Below are 19,863 nucleotides of genomic sequence, written 5' to 3'. Positions count from 1 at the left end.
GGGAAGTAAATCTTTGGGGTTCACTGCTACTGGAGTAGAATTCCTTCACACCAGTTGCTGAAAGCTTCCCTGCATGCGTGAGAACAAATACACAGGCAAACATATACGCAAGAGACATAAGCGGTGATTGCTTCCTGTCAGCTCTGACCAATCCCCGGGGCTCAAAAAAGTCAATCCACGGTATATGCATGGAACCAGGGATTGTTATTCAGTTGTGTGTGTGTGTTTTTTTATTTTTTTTTATTGTGGCTTGGCCTTGAGTCTTTGATTTTAATTGTCCAGCTTTAAATGCTTAATATATCTTTATATGCTTTGAATGTCGTCCTGTTCCTTCCCCAACTGTAATTTTCTTCAGACACCTGCATGTACCAGCCACTTCAACTTTCATGAAGCAGACTGGCTTATCGCGAATGGATTTAAGAAACAGCCTGGGTGATAAGAGGGGTGCGTGTGGAGGTTTGGAGGGAGTTGGCAATCATTTGCACAGATCTGCAGTAACTGCAAGAACTTAATTTGTGCAGGGCAGTTTATTCAAAAATAATGCTGTTGGTCCACCGTTCATTTTCTGAACTGCCTATCACTTGGTGCAAAATACATATTGTACACCCCTCAATATATATATATATATATATATATATATATATGTACACACACATCAAGGTGAAATGGGGTGTGCAATGTTAAACTTTTTAACTCTATTGAATAAAAGACTATTCTTGACTACTATATCATGTCATTTTTGTAAACATTATGTTGCTGTTTATTGTTAAAAGCTCGGACAAATAAACCAAAACAGATTGCTCCATAGGTGGGGTAAAAACGTGAAGAAAACGTTCTCAGAGCAGGTGGTATAAGAACAGGTGAATCTAGGTCAACAATTAGAACGTTGCACTGATTTCAATACTACATGCAATGGCATCAACAGAAGTGTTGTATCAAACAACAGTGGTGTTCCTGCAATCAGTGTTCATGTAAAAAACCCACAACTTTTTACACACAAACAGCACACTGTGATTGAGTATAGCTGCAGGCGACTGGTGCAGCATGCTGTAGCAGCTCCATCTGTGTCTCCGGCCCTCATTCCTCTGTGGCCACATCAAGGTTTCGCAATATGGGGGGGGTATCCCTCCACGCCACAGTACAGCCACCACAGCCTTTATATGCAGATCCAATGGAGCTTAAGTTAGAGGATGTGGCTGGAAATCGTTGGTGTTGTTTATGTAACCGTAAGGGGGCGAATGAATATTGATCAGTAAAATAGTGAGGTAAAAGAAGATTATTCGGCTCCTTAGGCCCCCCTATTGAGTACCGCGGGGCAGGCATTCAGCGGCCCAGCACTTACTGAACGGATATGAATCATTTAAGACTAACTTATTGCTGGTTCTGCTTTGGTTGATTACATAATCATGGTCACGTGCGTAAACAAGAATAGTGTACTAATTCCTAATTCGAGCCATGCTGTTTTTTGTCACTCAACATTTGCTTTATGAGCAGCCTCCATCTATCATGCTTTGTATTAGACTGCCCCCTAGTGTTTCCCTATCTGCTGCTTCTCTGCTTTCTATCTCACGTCACCTCAGTGCTGCACAAAGTTACCTAACAGGTATTAGCACCAAGGGAATGCTGGCTTGAGTGAAAGCAGCAGATGTGCAAGCAATAATGACTCTCAAAATCCTGGTCTTTTGCTCTGGGATTTTCTCCCCCAGACTTTATGTGTTCTTGATCAACTCAATAAGGGAAGCAAAACGTGCATGGGAGTCAGTAGATATACTGATTAGAGATGACTGTGTGATGGCTGGTGAAAGATGAAATGAAGATGTGACACAATCCTACATGACGCCTATGTGGATATTATTCAACAGTATGTTAACTACATCATATATATTGTAGAAGCAGAGGTTAGTTTTGTTTATCCACTTGAGCAAAGCAACTTATTTCTCATATCTTTCATACAGCAATTTTCTGTATGTGTAACAGTGTCTATGTGTAACAGTGTCTATGTGTGCCCTGCGACTGGCTGGCGACCAGTTCGGGGTGTAGTCTGCCTTCGCCCATTGACGGCTGGGATAGGCTCCAGCAACTCTCCGCGACCCTGTATAGGATAAGCGGTTTGGAAGAAGATGATATCGGTCATTGGAAACACAAAGAAGGCTACCGTGAGATGTTTTCAGTTAAAAACTGTGGTCATCTACAGTGCTTCCTTAAAATGATTCTTAATATTCCATTTCCCTTCATTTAAATGGTATTTCATATTGTGTACATAAATAATGGGAAATTTGACTATACATTTGCCAGAGTTTAAGCTCTCCTTCATATTTACATAATTTAAAGCAGAGAATCAAACTCTGCGGCCTGCGGGCTAGCTCCAGCCCTCTGTGTCATTTTCTGTGGCGTGACAATTTTTCCTGCATTTCTGTTCAAAACATTGCCATATAAATAATCATAATCAAACGCATCAATCAATTCTAATGCGATGGAGTGATTTGTAGGGTTCCTACACAGAGCAGGACAAGAAGTTTAACTGTCTCACACTTCTTCGTACCTAGTTTGTAAACAAACACAGTGCAACTCAGGTACTGGGTAGCAGACATACTGGCAGCCATGCTTTTGGCAAATATTCATAATTAACTACTTAATTCAATTTAAATGGCATCATACAAATATGGGGATCAGTTCAGTGTGTAGCAAGCATTAGCAGAGCTGGGTATTTTACTAAAAGTTGAGCGTCCATTCGTCGTCATCCGTCTGCAGTGTGGGTACCCTTCCGTCATTCGCCTTTTTTTTCATTGGGGGGAAAAAAAAATATTCCTGTGTATAGGTCGGTCCGCCTCTAGTTTTAAACAGCTGTCCGTCGGCGAGTCGGACTAAACTTTCACTAGCATACAACCCCTCAACATTGGACACTGGACGATATCTGAACAGAAATAGTGACTCACTGCGCTTTGGAAGCTTGTTCACAGCTTCGTCCCTCACTCAAATCTGTCCCCCAAGCAACAACAACTCACTATTTTCCCCCCCGCGCTCGCCGCGGCCATCGAGGTCTCACCACGAAAAATAGAATAATGACGGACTGCAGACGAATGGTAGACTAAATAAAGGCCTATGTTTAATCCGTCTATTTCAATTTTTTCCCGTCATTCGTCAACCGTCAGCAAAACGGGCGTCCGTCAGTGATGAATAGACGGACCGGTCCGTCACATAGACTGAATGTCCAGCTCTGATTATTATTGTTCTTATAGCACAGTAATTCATACTACCACAAACTGTTGTACTTGTCTGCATGCTTCATTTCCTAAGAGAAGACAAACGCTATGTCATTTCCTAAAAAATTTGTTTCATTTAAATGTCAATAAATCTCTTTATACTCAAACAAAAGACAGGCGGCTTTTGTTTTGCGTTTTGTTCCTTTGCTGTACCAAAACAAAACAAAACAAAAAGAAATGTACATACCGAACCGTGATTATACTAACTTATCTGTGTGGTTTCATCGTTATGAGTGGCTCCCTGAGGGCAACCGTAACCATAACTATGATGTGGCTCGTGATGTACACAAGTTTTCACGCACCTGATTTAAGGCTTGCATTAAAATGCAAAACATATCACCATTCGATTTATATTCTGTGTCCACCGCCAGTGAAACACACACAAGAGGGGTAGAATCTGTGAAGGAAATTTAATTGTCTGTACGGTACGTTTTAGTTATCAATTATACTAGATACAGTTGCAACTTGGAATGGATTCATATGATATCTATAACCCTGTCTTTGAGGGGGAAAACATTGAAAATTCAAACAGAATGTTGTATTGAACAAACACTGAATGCCTCACATTTTCAAAGCTAAGCACATGAACCAGCACTACGATTAACTTTACTAACAAGAAAATATACATGTAATAGAAATTAACATTCCTTATAAGGTTTCTTATAAGTCTTCTTGTCATAAAATGTATACGTTTTCCCTGAAATAGAGTTTTATACCCAGGTTTAAAACACAATGAAAAAGGTAGTATCTGCATTGCTTTGTTCATGTGTGGGTCAGAAAGAGGGGTGAGAGAAAGCCAGTGAGAGAAAGTCACACCTACTGGCTTGGAAAACTCCCTCACTACCCCTTATGTTTTTGCTTCCCAAATACATAAGGTGTTGATGGCTGGATGTCAGTCAGCAGCAAGCTACCCTTCCTCTCTTCTATTCACCTGACAACATTAACTGAGTCATCAGTTAGTGTGTGTGCGATTGTTAATTACAAGTATCAGTCTGTATGCATTGATCATGAGCACACACATACACAAATACACAGATAGAAAAGGAATAGAGATCTTTACCGTTGACCTCCAAGACCTCATTACTATAGCCAATCATGAGACAAAACATGCGGCTGATTAGTGAAAGACCTTCACAAATAAACTGCAAAAGGGCTGTGAGTGAGAGGGGGTTTGAGGGAGGAAGAGAGATTGGACGTGAGATCATGTAGCCTTGGGGTGAGAGGAGTTACTCTCTTTCATGACTTAACCGCACGCTGCCCCCGTGAATTCGTGTTAGAGGACTTGTGAATATAACACTAGGTACTAAAAGAGGACAAAACACTCAGACAGTTCACACTAAGTTTATTATTCATGCATCTCTCTCTCCCTCCGTCTCTCTCTCCATCTTCTGTCTATCTGTCTCTCATAAACACAAACACAAACATATGCACGCAAACACACACAACCACACATACAGTACATAATAATGCCAAAACAGTCCATTCCCAGCTGAAAGTTAAGTGTGCGTTTCCATCCAGCAGTGCTCATGATGTTGGAGAGTCTACAACATCATGGCCCAGTCGCCTCCAACAGCTTGACTGAGTTATATAAGACTTGGCAGACGCTCACTACACGCTGTATATACACTGCGTCTGCAGAAACAGGTATATGTGTCAGTATGCCTTGTCATCAGCAAAACACACCCAAGCAGTAAAACGAATGTGATCCCAGAAAAATTCACATGTACACATTAGAAGGAAAACACAGATATTTCTACATTTTCAGACTTCCAACCTGACACAAAAGCAGTGTTGTGAGTGACATGACAAGAGTTGAGGAATCTGGCTGCTGGATATGTTCCACATTCTCCCGTCAACCATTCATCTTGAGGAGTGAGAGAAGTAAATAGAAAGTGAGGGAAGGAAAGAGATATGGGCTTCTATCCCCATTTGGTCATCAGCCAAGAACATTCTGTTCTACTTCATTTGAGGAGGGAAGAGAGAGTATCCTACCTCATCTCCGTGGATGTATTACTTGGAATACCCTACATGCTGTTTGCTCATCAGTCATCACATATAGTATAGGACAGGGATGTGCAACTTAAAGAGATGGTTGGGCCGGGATGGCCATGTTTTCACTAACAAGTTCATTTGATATCTTTTTTGATCAGGAAAATAAAAAGGGTTGTCATTTTCTATTTTATCAATAAATTTGGGAGAAATTAGGAAATAAGTGACCCCATGAATAACACCTCTTGTTAATGAGGAAAATGGCCGCGCCCCCTACCGTTCTATCCTTGTTCGATCGGAGTCACGAGAGGAATTTATTCCAAACCCTCCATTGGAAATCATTGTACTTTCATTGCTTATAACGTCCAAAAACGGTGATCAATTGGCTCCAAAATTTATGTGGACATCCCATCCCTACTAATGACCAATTCAACATATCAAAAGTATTAACCTCTCCATGGCTGATTTATATGAGAATGAGAATATGTGGAAGTGAGGAGAACTATGTAGATTTCTGCTGGGACGAGCACACACTTTTTCTTTGCTAAAAGAAAAAACAAAAAAAAAAAAAACACTGCCTCTTTGCTGATCACAGTTAGGACAGGTAAGGCATTAAACACCAGTCAGGATATTTACAGGGACTAAAGTGGGAGTGAGTAGATGTGCACATTTATTTGGATGACAAATGGCCCCAGTTTTTCAACCTACAACATGCCGTCCAATTTGGAACGTAACAGCCGAAACGGTACGTTCCAATGCGACCAATGTGCAGTCAGCCTCCTTGCTGGAACCTTTTGTTCGCTGAACATTGATGCTTGTTCGATGAGGTCTTGCCTCACTCTCACGCCGCTTCACTTACGCCGAAGCTGGCGGCTTAAAGTGGTGTCGGACAACGCACGCGACTGCTTGGGAGGCAACCCCGCGACATGAAGACCCAGGCTGGGTGGACAGTAAGGAGCTAAGGTTCTTTTGCTAACGCCTTTTGTTTTAACGACCTGAAGCTAGTTGTTGCTATTAGCCGTGCCGTTATCCTACTGTTAGCCGGGGAGGGAATGGGGGGAATAAAGATCCATGCTTACCTGATTGCTTGCCCGCTGCCAGTCGCCTTCTGCCTCCTGAGAGTTGAAACGAGTTTAGCGTCGCTGAATGTCTGAAATATAACCAGTCGGGGTTCGTGTGTGCATTCCTGCTCTTGTCAGCTTCAGCCTGTGTAAGTGGAGAAGCGATCGCCACGGTAGTTTTGATTTTGTGGAGGTGATCATGATGAGATCATGTCAGAGACGTTTTATGTCAATAAATCCAAACTATTGTGCAGAACACTTTTGTACTTTCATAGGTTGAAGTGGACAAGAGTAGTAATGTGCATTTCCACTTTGGTGGCGATCAGTCGATGTTTTAGACAACAGAACTGACAAAGCGAGCAATATTACCACGGTTGCCTCTCTGACGTAGACCGCTGAGACCGAAAACATAACAAGCGAAGCTCCGCTGATGGTGTAGTAGTACACACGCCTGAGTTGTGTGCAGCGTGGGATCGGTTCCCGCTTAGTGACGGTGTCTGTGTGTGCCCCGCGACTGGCTGGCGACCAGTTCAGGGTGCATTTATACACGTCCCTTTCCCCATCGGCGATTTTAACAGGATAGCTAGAATGTTCCCAAACAGAGACCGCAGTATACGGGGGATCTTTGTGTATATATATTTAGAGGCCTATATATATCCAATAAAAGACAGCTCGATACATATCTTGATACATTTCAAAGTGGAACGATTTGGTTCGATTTGATACGTTTGATTCGATTCGTTTTTTTAAAATCAAATAACGGTTTTCTGTTTTTTGTTACACCCCTACTACTGCTTAGTCATACTCAAAGACTCTTTGTTGAATTCATGAAATAATAGACCCTGATGTGGGCGTTGGAGTACCATAAAAAGTATCTATTAAACAGCATGCACTCAGATATGACTGTAAATGGTACATTTTCAGTGCTGCCCGGACTGGCACATTTCAGAAACAGCCCCTTTAAGCTATTAGGGAGGGTGTGTGGAAAAGCTTTGATGACATAGGAATATTTGCCTTACAGCAGAGGGCTATAAACAGAATATGAGCTCAATGTGAATCCACAAGTATTATCGAGTGAGTCACAGCCACAGGCAATTAAGAAAATAATAAGTCAGCTGTGATTGGATGGAAGACAGATTGGATTGGGTGAGCTAATAATCGCGATAGTGAGGTGATTTGCAGAGGGAAAAAATGGTCTCTTTTCATGTTGGACAATGAGTTGAATGAACGCATCATATTCTGACCCAGTGTATTTTGACACTGTCAGTTGAAGTATTGGAATCAGTGAACTATATATTGTTAATAACCACCTCTTAAACGGGGGACGTTTCTGTGAAAGAAGAAAAAGCAGGCAAGCAAAGTTCTTGGCTTGTTCCATGCTTCTGTTAGAAACAGTGCAAAAAACGTAGTTGCACTGTTGTTAAAATGTGTGAAGAGTGGCCCAATCTCAATTGGGCTTTTGGTGAATGCAGTAAGTACACATTTAGAGCAAATCAAATGACTCAGAGCAAATGATGGTTGACCTGGCCATTATCTGTTTGCAGTAGGAACACAAATAGGACCTGTACCAGTTTAAGACTCACACAACTATATATATATATATATATATATATATATATATATATATATATATATATATATATATGTATATATATATATATATATATATATATATATATATATATATATATATACATACATGTATATCTATGCAGCCGCTGGTTGCTATGGAAACCTTAATCACACAATCAAAAAAATTGACGGTATCAAAAGGGGGTTGGGTTGACGCCGATAATGACGTGTAAACTGACACCCCTAACATGCTTATCTGACCTCAAAAAGTGTTTTTTCCCAATTCAGGAATTTAAGTTGCATCTTGAAAAGAGCAACATCTTTCTGGGCAATGTCACATCTATTTTCTTTACAGTGTGGATACAGCAGCCGACATTGCCAGCCGGCAACAGCTCATAATCCATCTGATAGAAAAAGAGTAAAGACAGGAAAGGAAAAGGAAAAATCTGTGAAATGCAACAAGCTTATCTGGGTACTCGGAAGGTTCAGCCTTTGTGTAGGTATAAACAGTCTTTATTTCTTCTCCACCACAGAATTATGTTGTTAAAAATTATTTTTGGGGTCTAAACATGGACAACGTTTGGATGTAAACACAATGTTGGGTCGCAGGCTGTGACGTGGCATTAGACAGTAGAAGTAGGTGTAAGTCGTTGGGTCCAATTTTTCCAGGTCATCCAAACATTGTCCAGTGTTAGGCAATAATGTGGAATAGAGGAACACTTTGGCTTCATTGTCCATGTTTGGATCAAATAATTTCATCAATCTTTCTTCAGAATGTCAATGCCTTAGGAATTTATCATGACATTTTTGAAATAATGGAAAAAATACTGAATTAGAGGGTGTTTGCAAAGTTTTAACTGGTACGATGTGTGCTTTGCCTCTTCTAGCTCAGATCTGTCAGCCTCAAGCCTCAGGTGACATTTCACAGGTAGACAAATCAGCAAAATGACTGTCAGATGCACGGTTGGGAACTTGGCCGACTGACAGAGAAGAGAGCGAGCAATATGCTTTGCGCTGCAAGGCAAAAAGGTTGCGTATTGGCGCTTCAAGTTGAAACTTGAGTTCAGCAGAGGTGTACCAAACCCCATAAAATCATATAAATATAAAACTTCTTCTTTCCCGAGCGAGAAACCCTTACAATGGAAACTGCAGAATCTCCCTAGTAATCACTTGAACACTAGGATGTGCCAAGGGATATTGTACCTTTGATTTTTGCAAAGCAAAATGTCCAAGATTGCTCAAAGCCAAACAATGCTTTATCACTGTGTTTTAAATTCCATCGCCACATCCTTCAGCACACACAGGAGGTTCAGTGTATAAAAGGGCCACCTTTCTGCAGCCCAAACGTTCAGCAGCTGTAATACTCGGCTGTTGACTTCATGTTGACTTAGCCATTAAAGGCTGGAGCAGGTCTGAAATCAAAACCTGCCCGGCTGTTTGGCTTGGACTGAGTGCTTCTCATGACAACACACTTGAACTAGGTGAAACATCTGTACCTCTGACACAATCCTCTCACAGGTCTAGAGTGCATCGGCGAGAGAGAAATTTGTCACTCAGATTAACAGACCTTTTTTACTGAGCCTCACAGAGTAGAGAGGAGTGACTCATAAATGCAACTCAGTCTTTTAGAGAGTTAGACAGTCAAACCACCGTGTATATTAAGATTGATGATTGATTGTGAGACAGATTTAAAAAGTATCCAAAGCAAAATGGGATCGTCCATTAAACGCTAAGTACCTCAGCAAATTCAAATATCCACAAAACAACATTGCATTGCTTTCTGCAAGTTTTGTTGCGAATATGTTTTTAATCTGCTTTTCCATTCCTATGGCGTATGCTTAGCTTTTACATTTTGTTCGACTGCTGGAAATTGGGAGTGACTAAAATTCTTCCAGATGGACTGTTGATGGGTCCCTTGAAAGATGTCCTTGTTTTATGTAATCACAGGATGGAGTCAAGCATATAAAGAGCTAATATTAGTGATAGAAATGAAGGGAGCACAGATGGAAAAGAATGTTTGGGTATACGTCATTCAGATCCTCAAGGTTTTTGTATTAGATCTCTGAGTTCAGTTTCTTGACCTTGGTAATGTGTTTCTGATTTTTGTAATCTTCACCTAACACTGGAGTGGTTCGCAAATGAGTGTGAAACGGTTGGGAGGAGGTCTCAGACCTCAGTCCTCTGCCAGAATAAGGGTTGAGGGCCTTTTCCGGGTCAGGGATGAGATGTTGCTCCAAGTGGAGGAGTTGAAGTATCTCGGTATCTCGGTAGAGCCACTGCTGCCCCACATTGAGAGAGGCCAGGTGAACCAACTGGTTCGAATGCTCCCTGGACGCTTCTTTGGTGAGGTGTTCTGGACAGGTCTCACCGGAAGGAGACTCCGGAGAAGACCCAGATGCTGAAGAGACTGAGGGCTCTATATTCATGTACAAGTCTGCCACATTGCGTGGTCGAGCTGTTCAAATGGGTGGACTACACCAAATGTTGATATATTGGCAGACGCACACAGCTTGGTGCAGTTAGCAGCAGCAACCAAAACATATTTCCATGGGGTTCTATCATGTATGCTAAGATCCCACAAAATGTCCTAACAATCCTAAAACAGTGACATACTTAGCATTTGGTGTAAAATTTTGGGTGGTGATCTTGGAGATATTGCGAGATATAAAGTATATATTTTTTACTCCACCCTGCATAGTCTGAATGTTCTGGATTAGTTTTCCATCTATGAAAACCAAATGGGTGCACACTTTTGCCCTAGTCCTCTTTGTAAGGGTAAAAAATAAATACTGCTTCCATTTGTAGCACTGTATCCTACACATGTGACACCCTCCTCATTAAAAGGCTTAGCTTCTGGCAATTAAATTCTTGTTTTGCTTCTAGCATTACTTTGTGTTCGCGTTTCTTTGTTGTCTAGAGTTGGAAGCAAGCACAACCTCAAAATAACCCTGCAGAGGCGATAACAGTTTCTGATGATCTGTGGCTTGATAAAAGTCTGTTTATTATCTTACCTTATGCAAGCCAGGTTCCATCGCTAACGAAACTGCAAGTACAACCTACCATTATCCAGTATCATAGAAAAATAGTTTGTCTACCAATTAGCATTCATGGAACAAAGCTCTGAACTTCAACCTAAGTCAACAAATAACTGGAAGGCAGACATGCAGTCACACAAAACCAGGCAGGGAGGCAAGAACTTCCAGGCCAAGATGCACAAACTTCTACTGTGAGTACACACACAATGTCTCAGTCGGGTAGTTATTGTATGGAGCAGCATTAACAGGAAACATGTCGTAAGACCTTGTGATTCGTCATCAGACTTCCCAAAGCTTTGGTAGACTGGACAACAATACAGACAGGACCCTAAAAATACACACACTGGCTTTCTGAATCACAAGTCCCCCACATCCACACACTAAAGCCTTCCAGCATCGAGTATCTCTGCATACACTTCCTACCATGTTTAAGAGAATGCATGTGGGTATCTGTGCAGGTCTGTGCAAGCATGTTTGTATGCTCGTATATCTACTCTGGCTGTGTGTGTCCGCGCGTGGGTGTGTGCGGTGAGTTGTGTTGGTAAGGAAGCAGCCATACAAACAAACTTGCGGTCTACGCTGTAAAAAGGGGTAATTTCCAGGTATACACCGGATAAAACTCTGGACAAGTTGAGACAAACAAGTCAATTGTGTTTTGCTTTATCATCTTGTGCCATTTAACCAATGTCGAATTCATAGATAAGTGAACCAGTGAATGTAAAATAATGTTGCTGTGTTCTCGGTTCCTCTCATTCGCCAATTAATACTGACATCGTTAAATCAATTTCTGTTCGAGTGGGATCATTAAACAACTTGCTTACAAGCTGTCTTTCTAACGGCTCTTTATATTTGTTGATGGTTGTATTTCTTTCGAGCTTGAGATCACATTTCTCATAATTGAAGCAACATTACAAATGTGAACAGGCAGGGATTCAGTTACAACTTTGAAGATTGACCATAAAAAGGCCCAGTGCACAGGTTCCTCGCAACAATGGCTCCTGAGAATGGGAGGATGAAAAATCCCTACTTCAAAATGGAAATACAGCTCGGATGCGTTTGTGATTAAACAAATAAATTGAGCAAAATTGCAGTCGGACTACTGTAAAAGATAAACCTATAGTTTGACATTTGACTTTTGCAAGACATGACAGTATAAGGCGAACATGCAAACGTGTCTGCATATGCAGACCAGACTGAAATAATTGGATGAATACGAACAATGTTATCATTCTGCGGTTTGAAAGGGCCCATTCTGCACACACACAATCGCGCGCGCCCGCATAAACGCGTGCACACGCATTCACATACACACACGCAGGGGAGGATGAAAACAGTACATTAGGCACATGGCCTTGGCTGTACTTAACCTGAAATAAATTAACAGTGCATTTCCTATATTTATGCTGGAGCTGTACCAAATATTTTCACAGCCTGCATGTCTGACTTTATAAAGTGTCGCTAGTTCAAGATTTGAACCGCGGATAAGCTATGCATGTTCACAGACACACACGCACACATGCACAAGTCATTAATGTGCAACCCCAAGTCAAACCCTCACAGATTACTCTGGAGGTAAGCCTTCTGATGAATTTCATTTGAAGTGCAGAGAACTGGCCTCAGTGCAGAACATTGGAAAATATTTTCGAAGCTTAATTTACAAACCTGACTTGAGATTTTTCTCCAAGTCTGCACTGAGCTGTGTTTCTCTGCACCTGAAACAAAGGAGGTTTGTGCGTCTGCAGTCAGCAGGATTATCGTACTCTTTGATTACTAAGGCTGCATTAAAAAGTGGTGAGAATGACAGAGGGCAGGTGGGGGAAGTTGCGAGCATGACCCGGAGCAAAGGATGGTTTAGCTAGCATGACGAGTGAGCTCGTACAAGCTGAAGGACAAACATGTCAATTCATGTGTATTTGTGTCATGCCAACTTTTAATATTCCTTGTAGAAACTGGCATCACATTGTTCTGTGTGTGTTATGAAGAACCTCTGCATGCTGGTACAAGATGAACTAAGACTTTAAATCCATTGTATTTAGGGCATATTCACCGTGGTTATCATGTAGCCCTGCACAGACTATGGCTACATTTACAATGGACAATCTAGTAAAAATGCACATTTTGCTCCCAGTTCCCAACAGCTGAACCTGCAGCAATGTTTATTTTGTGTGTGGGTATGTCATAAAACTAAAACAAAGAACTGTGTCAGAAGGGATAATGACCAGAAGAACTTTCAACTGGTGCTCCTTTGCAAAGAAACTGGTCAGTTCAACGTGATTTTGATTTGACGAGAAATGGAGAAATGTTTTCTGGGGGGGAAAAAGGAAAAAGACTTATTCTGTGATTTATGAACTCGTGTACTTGTTGCATGGTAGCATTAGAACACTCAGAGTAGGAGTGATGTATGCTGTGAGATGGATTCCAGTCTCATATATGTTCAGATTTCTCAGATTCTTCTCTGGGCCCTGCTTTGAACTGCATTAGCTGTAATACACTCTGAACTCCAATGCAATTTCCTGTGCTGCTGAGAGACACTATGATTGGTACACAAGAGCAGAGTTAAACACGGACAATAAAGCCGCAGTAGGCTACAAACAGCTTATCTCAGGCATATAATATGTCTGAATGAATGCGTACCCACATCTAACCAGCAAGCTTTGCTGTAAAGACAGTATGTGCAGTATGTGCACTGTGGGGCCACATGGAACAGTGAGTGAAAAGTTTGAGAGATCTTACAAGATCAAATATCACAATGAAAGCTCAGAAACAAATATGTTTCTATTGTACTGAAACAATTTCACTGTTGTGTTGTGGGTGAAGTAGTAACAATAATGTAAAAAAAAAAGCTGCAAGGTGACTGGATCCAAAAACTATAATAATAAAGTTTGCAAAAGTGAATGCAAAACAAGCAACTCAATACAGAGTGATGGGAAAACGCCCCACACCTCGATGAAACAAGAGTGGCTGAAGAGTGTTGATTGGGTGGCGCAAGGCAAGCAGGGCTGGCGAGAACACGTAGAGACAAAGGCCTCATTCGTACACCAGGAAGACACAGGAAAACTAACAAACAAAAGTAAATCACAATGCATTAATTAACATGAAGCGATGGAAAACCAATAACGAAAAGATAAAACAGATCATGACACTTCATAATTCAAATAATAACTGCAAGTAGAGGCTACTCAAATGCTGTTGTAAAATCTCAAGCTACACTTGAACCTTTAAGGTCTATTCTTCCAAAATACTGACTTCTCATGTATTCAATTTAGGAATCGATTTTGCCAGAAGAAATAATGAAAATAGAAATGGAGTACGTTACAGGGTTAAACTGTCATCCACAATATAGCTTTATTAATCATCCATTCATACCCTACGGCTTATCTGCTCGAGGTGGGGTGAGCTGGAGCCTATCCCAGCTGACTTCAGATGAAAGGCAAAAAAACTACACCCTGGACCAATCAAGCCATACAGAAAGAGTTGACCGATTGCTCTTGCGTCATCAGAGTGATGACATCACAAACATGAATTGTATTTTGCGTCTGAATTTTTCCAACAAGCCCTCAAAGCAGAAACACTCTAAAGTTTGAAATATTTCACACAAAAAGATGATACTTCTACTACATACAACAATTCTAAAGCTTTAATTTCATCAAAGGTGGTGAATACTTCCAGTTGGGCGATATAACGATATATCATAGTGCGGTAAAACTATTGTAGCTGTTGCTTCTATTGTTGATATGTTTATTTCGGAGTATTGGGTTCACTTTGGTACAACTTGAATGTGGTGCCTGAGATGCTAACACAACAGTCACTTTTCTATTACAGTCACTTTGTGCCTCAGTCTCCACGCATGACCAATCAATCATGTTTAATGCAACTCATAGATTAGTGTACGATATGGATTGAGTGTGATTTGTCATTTTCGGACCAAGCTATATTAATCGACTCGTATGTACTTTGATTTGGCGTAATTATCACATTAGTGGCTCCAAACACAGAATGGTTAAGACCAAGTGTATCATCCTGAAAATGTCTCCATGTGATGGTCAAAGTCTGACTGCCAGCAAGTGCAGTCATGGCCTTAAAAAACAACATTTTCTCTCCCTCTGCAAACCATGCCTTATTCCTCCGTACATATTCAAATAGCCCTTCCTTAAATCCCTTTTCCCCCGTATCTCTCCAGCCCTCTTGTCTTTGTCTGTGTAGCCTCAGGACTCTGATAACCACTGTTGATCCTGGTACTATGCTCTCTGAATGAAGTGTTTGAAGGGCAGCCTTTCTACTCAGGACTTTGTTTATTCTGCCCTCTCCCCATCAACCGTGTTTAATGTCACCATGGCTTTTCTCTCCATACCGACACGTACGCATACACACACACACACACACACACACACGCAGACACACTTTTAGATAAGGTGTCATTAGACGCCTTTCACAGGGAAGAGAACAAGGGAAATACAGTATATAAGCATGTATCTAGATACAGTGTGTATATATGTATTTAATTTGTCAGGTCTGTAATACTTAATGCAGTGTTTGTGTGTACGTGTGTGTGCATTGAGGGGGGGTATGGGCCTTATATGCTGAGTGAAACCAGGCGTACCAACAACTTGGCACATGCACACAGTATTGGTATTCTTGTTTTGTGCCGAATACAGCATTCCCTCTATTGAAAGCTAGTGTGTGTCCGTGTTTGTGTGTGCACAAAACCTGTTTGAACAGTAGGTTTGTGTGCTGTCAGGTTAAGGTGCATGATTTGTGTGGTGTGTGAACGCAGCTAATCTTAAAAGTGAACCAAGCGTCAGATGACTGCTGACAGTTAAAATCCCCTGAGGCAAAATTGTTTTTTCTACAGTAAAAGAAACGCATGCGACTCAGAAATGCGTGTACATATACTCGATGACATATACTATCGGACTCAGGTAATTCAAGAAGACGATTGTTCAGTGTTAGGAATAAATGTTGAGCATAAATGTAAATGTGTACCATATGTTGTAACTTGTGATTAATCAGGATTATATCGATTGTATAGGCCCTTTATTCCTTAAAGTGGATTCAGGATTATGGACACACATCATAGATGCTTATACACTTTTTATACAGACACATGTGCACATCCAAACTAGCCCCTAAGGTCCAGATCATACCCCCACATCGGAGTTTACAACCAATTTGGTTGTCAAGTGGAACCACATCTGCAACCTATTTGACTTGTTGTTGTGTTGAGCTGGTCAAGGAGTTGCACTGAACACCACAAGCAACCCCCATACCTACCTTCTGGACAGAAGGAGGTCAAGACATCTTCAAGGAGGTCCAGAATGAAGGATGTTAGGCGCTTGTGTGTGTTTGGTCATCGGGAAATCCATTCTGTCTTCAAGAAACCCCCTAATCTTCACATCAATGGGCCTTGTGTATGCCAAAGCGAGACAGTTGGACTGCTGGGTATTTGCATGTTTTATTAATCTGCTAACATTAGACTTTGGGTGGGCCCGTGTGTTTTTATGTGCAGCGGAGCATTTCTATTTTCCACTATTTTAGGAATATGATCTTGGAGGAAAGGAGATGTTCTGTGAAACCACAAAACAATCCAGTCAGAAACGAAAGGAACACACTGAACATTTGGGTGGCCCTATCGTGTACAGTTATATTAACAATTTTTTTTTTTTACAGATTTTGCTAGCATGCATATGTGTGGAGAGAGTGAGACAAGAGAATCACTGAGAGAGAGAAAGAGAGAGAGAGAGAGAGTGAGCACCGCATGGACATATACGTAGTCTGTTTGCAAATGGATTACCCCGCACCAAGAATAGTCATCGCACTTCCTCTTCTCACAAACTCAGTTTCATCCACTGTGTGTTTATATTGACCATGGCCGGCAGGATTACAGAAGCTAAGCAGTGAATGTTGAGAACAGTAGGTGAAGTGTCATGACAAGTCTTCTTTCCATGACATGGAGTTCTCTTTGCAGAGTACGTGAGGCAACTGCATAGATTTGTGAATAGAAAAAAAGAGGGAGCAGTGGGGCAAAAAAAAACAGAGTGAACAGTCATAGTGTCATTTTGTCAAGGCAGTCTATAATTCATTTGTAATGTAAGATGCCTGATGAAGGCTTAGACATCAATATTTACCGCATTTACTCATAGTGATGAAGTGACAGAGGATTATCACCATTTTGTGGCTATTTATTTAACTACAGTACAGCACGTTGAGTCATATTTTGATCCTCTGGTTCAATGATTAATGGAGCATGATGGATTAGGTGTGCCACGGAAAATAATGCACGTTCATTTAATTGGTCCCAAAATGCTTATATACTTACTACAAATAATGTATCTTTGTTCAACTATCCATGCTAGTGTAACCCTGATAAGTTGTCTACCTTATCGGAGGCCGTGGTATGGCGGGCTACAAGATCAAATCGAGTTCGTGCACTACTGGTGTCTTACTTGCCAAAACAACCGACACGGCAGGACAATGTTTCAAGACGTCTTTTTCTTTATTTCAACAGCCTCGCTCTAATACACGCTCTCTCTCTCTTCTGCTTCGCTCATGAAAATGTGCCGTGCCAAAGCAACTCAAAAAGGAACAAACACTCAAGCAAAATGAAAATAGATACATATACTAAAACAACACACTGCAGCATGTTAGAAAAACAATAAATACAAAATACATGCAATCCCCAAAATGAAAATAAATAAATGAAAATATAATTCGGCAACTAAATCATGTGTTACACTAGCAATGTTCAGTGACAGGCAATTAAATGTGCTTTCACTAGAAGGCAGTATATTCTCTGTATCCACCTGTTGCCATTCATACAACAGTCATGGCTTGTTGCGCTTATATGAGCTTTATGTTCTAATACTGTAAATAGTCAGAGACTTGGCAGTACATTGAGTTCTCTACGTGCATTTGTGTGTAAATGGCGTTGAATGGGTTGCATCGTCTTCTCGTGTAGCCTTTGTACTATTATTCATGAAGTTTTCTTTGTGCTTTTAAGTTTAGTGTTTCCCAAACTTTATTGAACCAAAGTACATACGTGCACTTTAAGCCATCTAGTGGAGGAGCATTAAAATGTTGTGTGTCACATTCATCTTTTGATGTCAACCCGATATGTTTTCGGTCTTTAGGAAAAGTAAAATAATTGATCTCTTTATTCTATTATTTTTGCACAACAGCAATCTATTACTGTACCGTTCTTTGATGAAAAAGTCTTAAACAAAAAAGACCAAAGAGAGGAAACCAGAAAGAGGCATTGGAGATAATTTTGTGAAGAGAAAACAATATTTACTGATCTCTGAAAGTGACAATAGTTTGCCCGCATGTCACTTGTTCTACAAATAAGGAAACCACTGTACAAACAAGATATTATGCCTCGCTGCTCTGACTCATCAGACTCATCTGACTCATCTTCCTTGCTTTTATCACAGACAACTTTCCCATGGCTGTGTTGAAAGCCATGTGCACTATAAGCAGCTTCCATAAAAAGAGGTCACAGTGGTAACCTTAGTCCTGGATAACATTTGAGGGCTGGTCAACGCAACAACATCCAGATTAATTTGCCTTGTAGTTCACTAATCCCTTGGCAGGTTGATTTTACAGAGCAATATAACAGCTAGAGACACACAGTTCTAACAAAGTCAAAATGACATCCAACGACCGAAGAGACCACAAAATACAGCAGACGAGACAATAGGTAATAGTCATCTGAGTCCCAAAAACGTTTTTTCAAAACAGAGTAGTGAAGGTAGCAAGATACTGTAATTAAGCATATTGTACAAAGTCCCATGTTGAATGTATATACTGTGCACATTGACATGCCATTAGGCCTTGTGATCATGTTGCATCACTATAAAATACATGACACTTAGACCCCTAAATACTGCACACATGCATTACAATTGTGCACAACCATCTGGTACTTTAGATATTTAGAGAGAGGCACAGGTTTTGTTGATACTTAACCATAGCTTTAACCACCTCTTGAAATCACAGAACATCAGCCACTGTGCTATCTGCCAATCATATAATTACAGTATTTATATTTCCATTGAGACCAAAAGGTGAAAAGTCTGTTTTCACTACAGAAGTTTACAGCAGATTATGAATGTTTACCAACTGATCTCAAGGCATTTTTTCCATAGTTCTCTCAAGTGACATTTTCCAAACAGTTTCGATTTGATTTGTGCAGATTGTGTGAGACCTTTTTTAATCAAACCATCTGGTTTGTCAGTTTAGTAAGCTGATCCATTTCTGTTTGTTGCCCTACAGGGTTCAATTATTAGAAATACAATCAAAGAAAACTCCAGACTGCAAAATTAAGGAGCATGGATGTGAGGAGGCAGTGGCAAACCAAAGTCTTAGAGGAGAGTAAGGTCGGCGGGTAAATAAAAAGGAAGGGGGTAGGGGTAATGAAAATAAAGCCGGAGCGTTGCCTAAATGTGCACCATCACACCGATGAAGCCGAAAGACATAGTCAAGTGAACATTGGGGAAAAAAAGAACAGTGTTCACCGCTTCCTTATGTCCAAGTCACGTTATAGCTCGGCAATGTTCAGGAATTAAGTTTGAATTTGCATCCAACAGGTCCTTGTTTCTGTTACCATGATATTATTTTACTGCTCCGTTATGTCACATTCAATTTCTGTCAAACAAATTCACCTAACAATCAAACATGATTCAACGGCGTTCCCATTGTGTTGGCCATCTGCCAACAAACACATTGCGGATTTTGCCAAAACGGCATGTATGCGCACGTGAATAAATATTGCGAAATTGTTAGCTTGTGTGCGTGTGGGTATTTGTGATGTAGTTAGCTCTTGACATAGATAAAGAAGATTGGAGAACATGTGAAGGTCTAGGATTTCACCACACTAAATGCAACTTCCCAAATGACCTTAAGCGTTTGTTTTAAGGGATATGTGTGTGTGCGTGCGTGCGTGTGCGT

The sequence above is a fragment of the Filicampus tigris genome, chromosome 11 (assembly GCF_054856515.1).
Source record: "Filicampus tigris isolate MCC_2025a chromosome 11, RoL_Ftig_1.0, whole genome shotgun sequence".
In the NCBI taxonomy this organism is placed as follows: Eukaryota; Metazoa; Chordata; class Actinopteri; order Syngnathiformes; family Syngnathidae; genus Filicampus; species Filicampus tigris.
The sequence above is the reverse complement of the archived record's forward strand: the minus strand, read 5'-3'. Positions refer to the sequence as shown.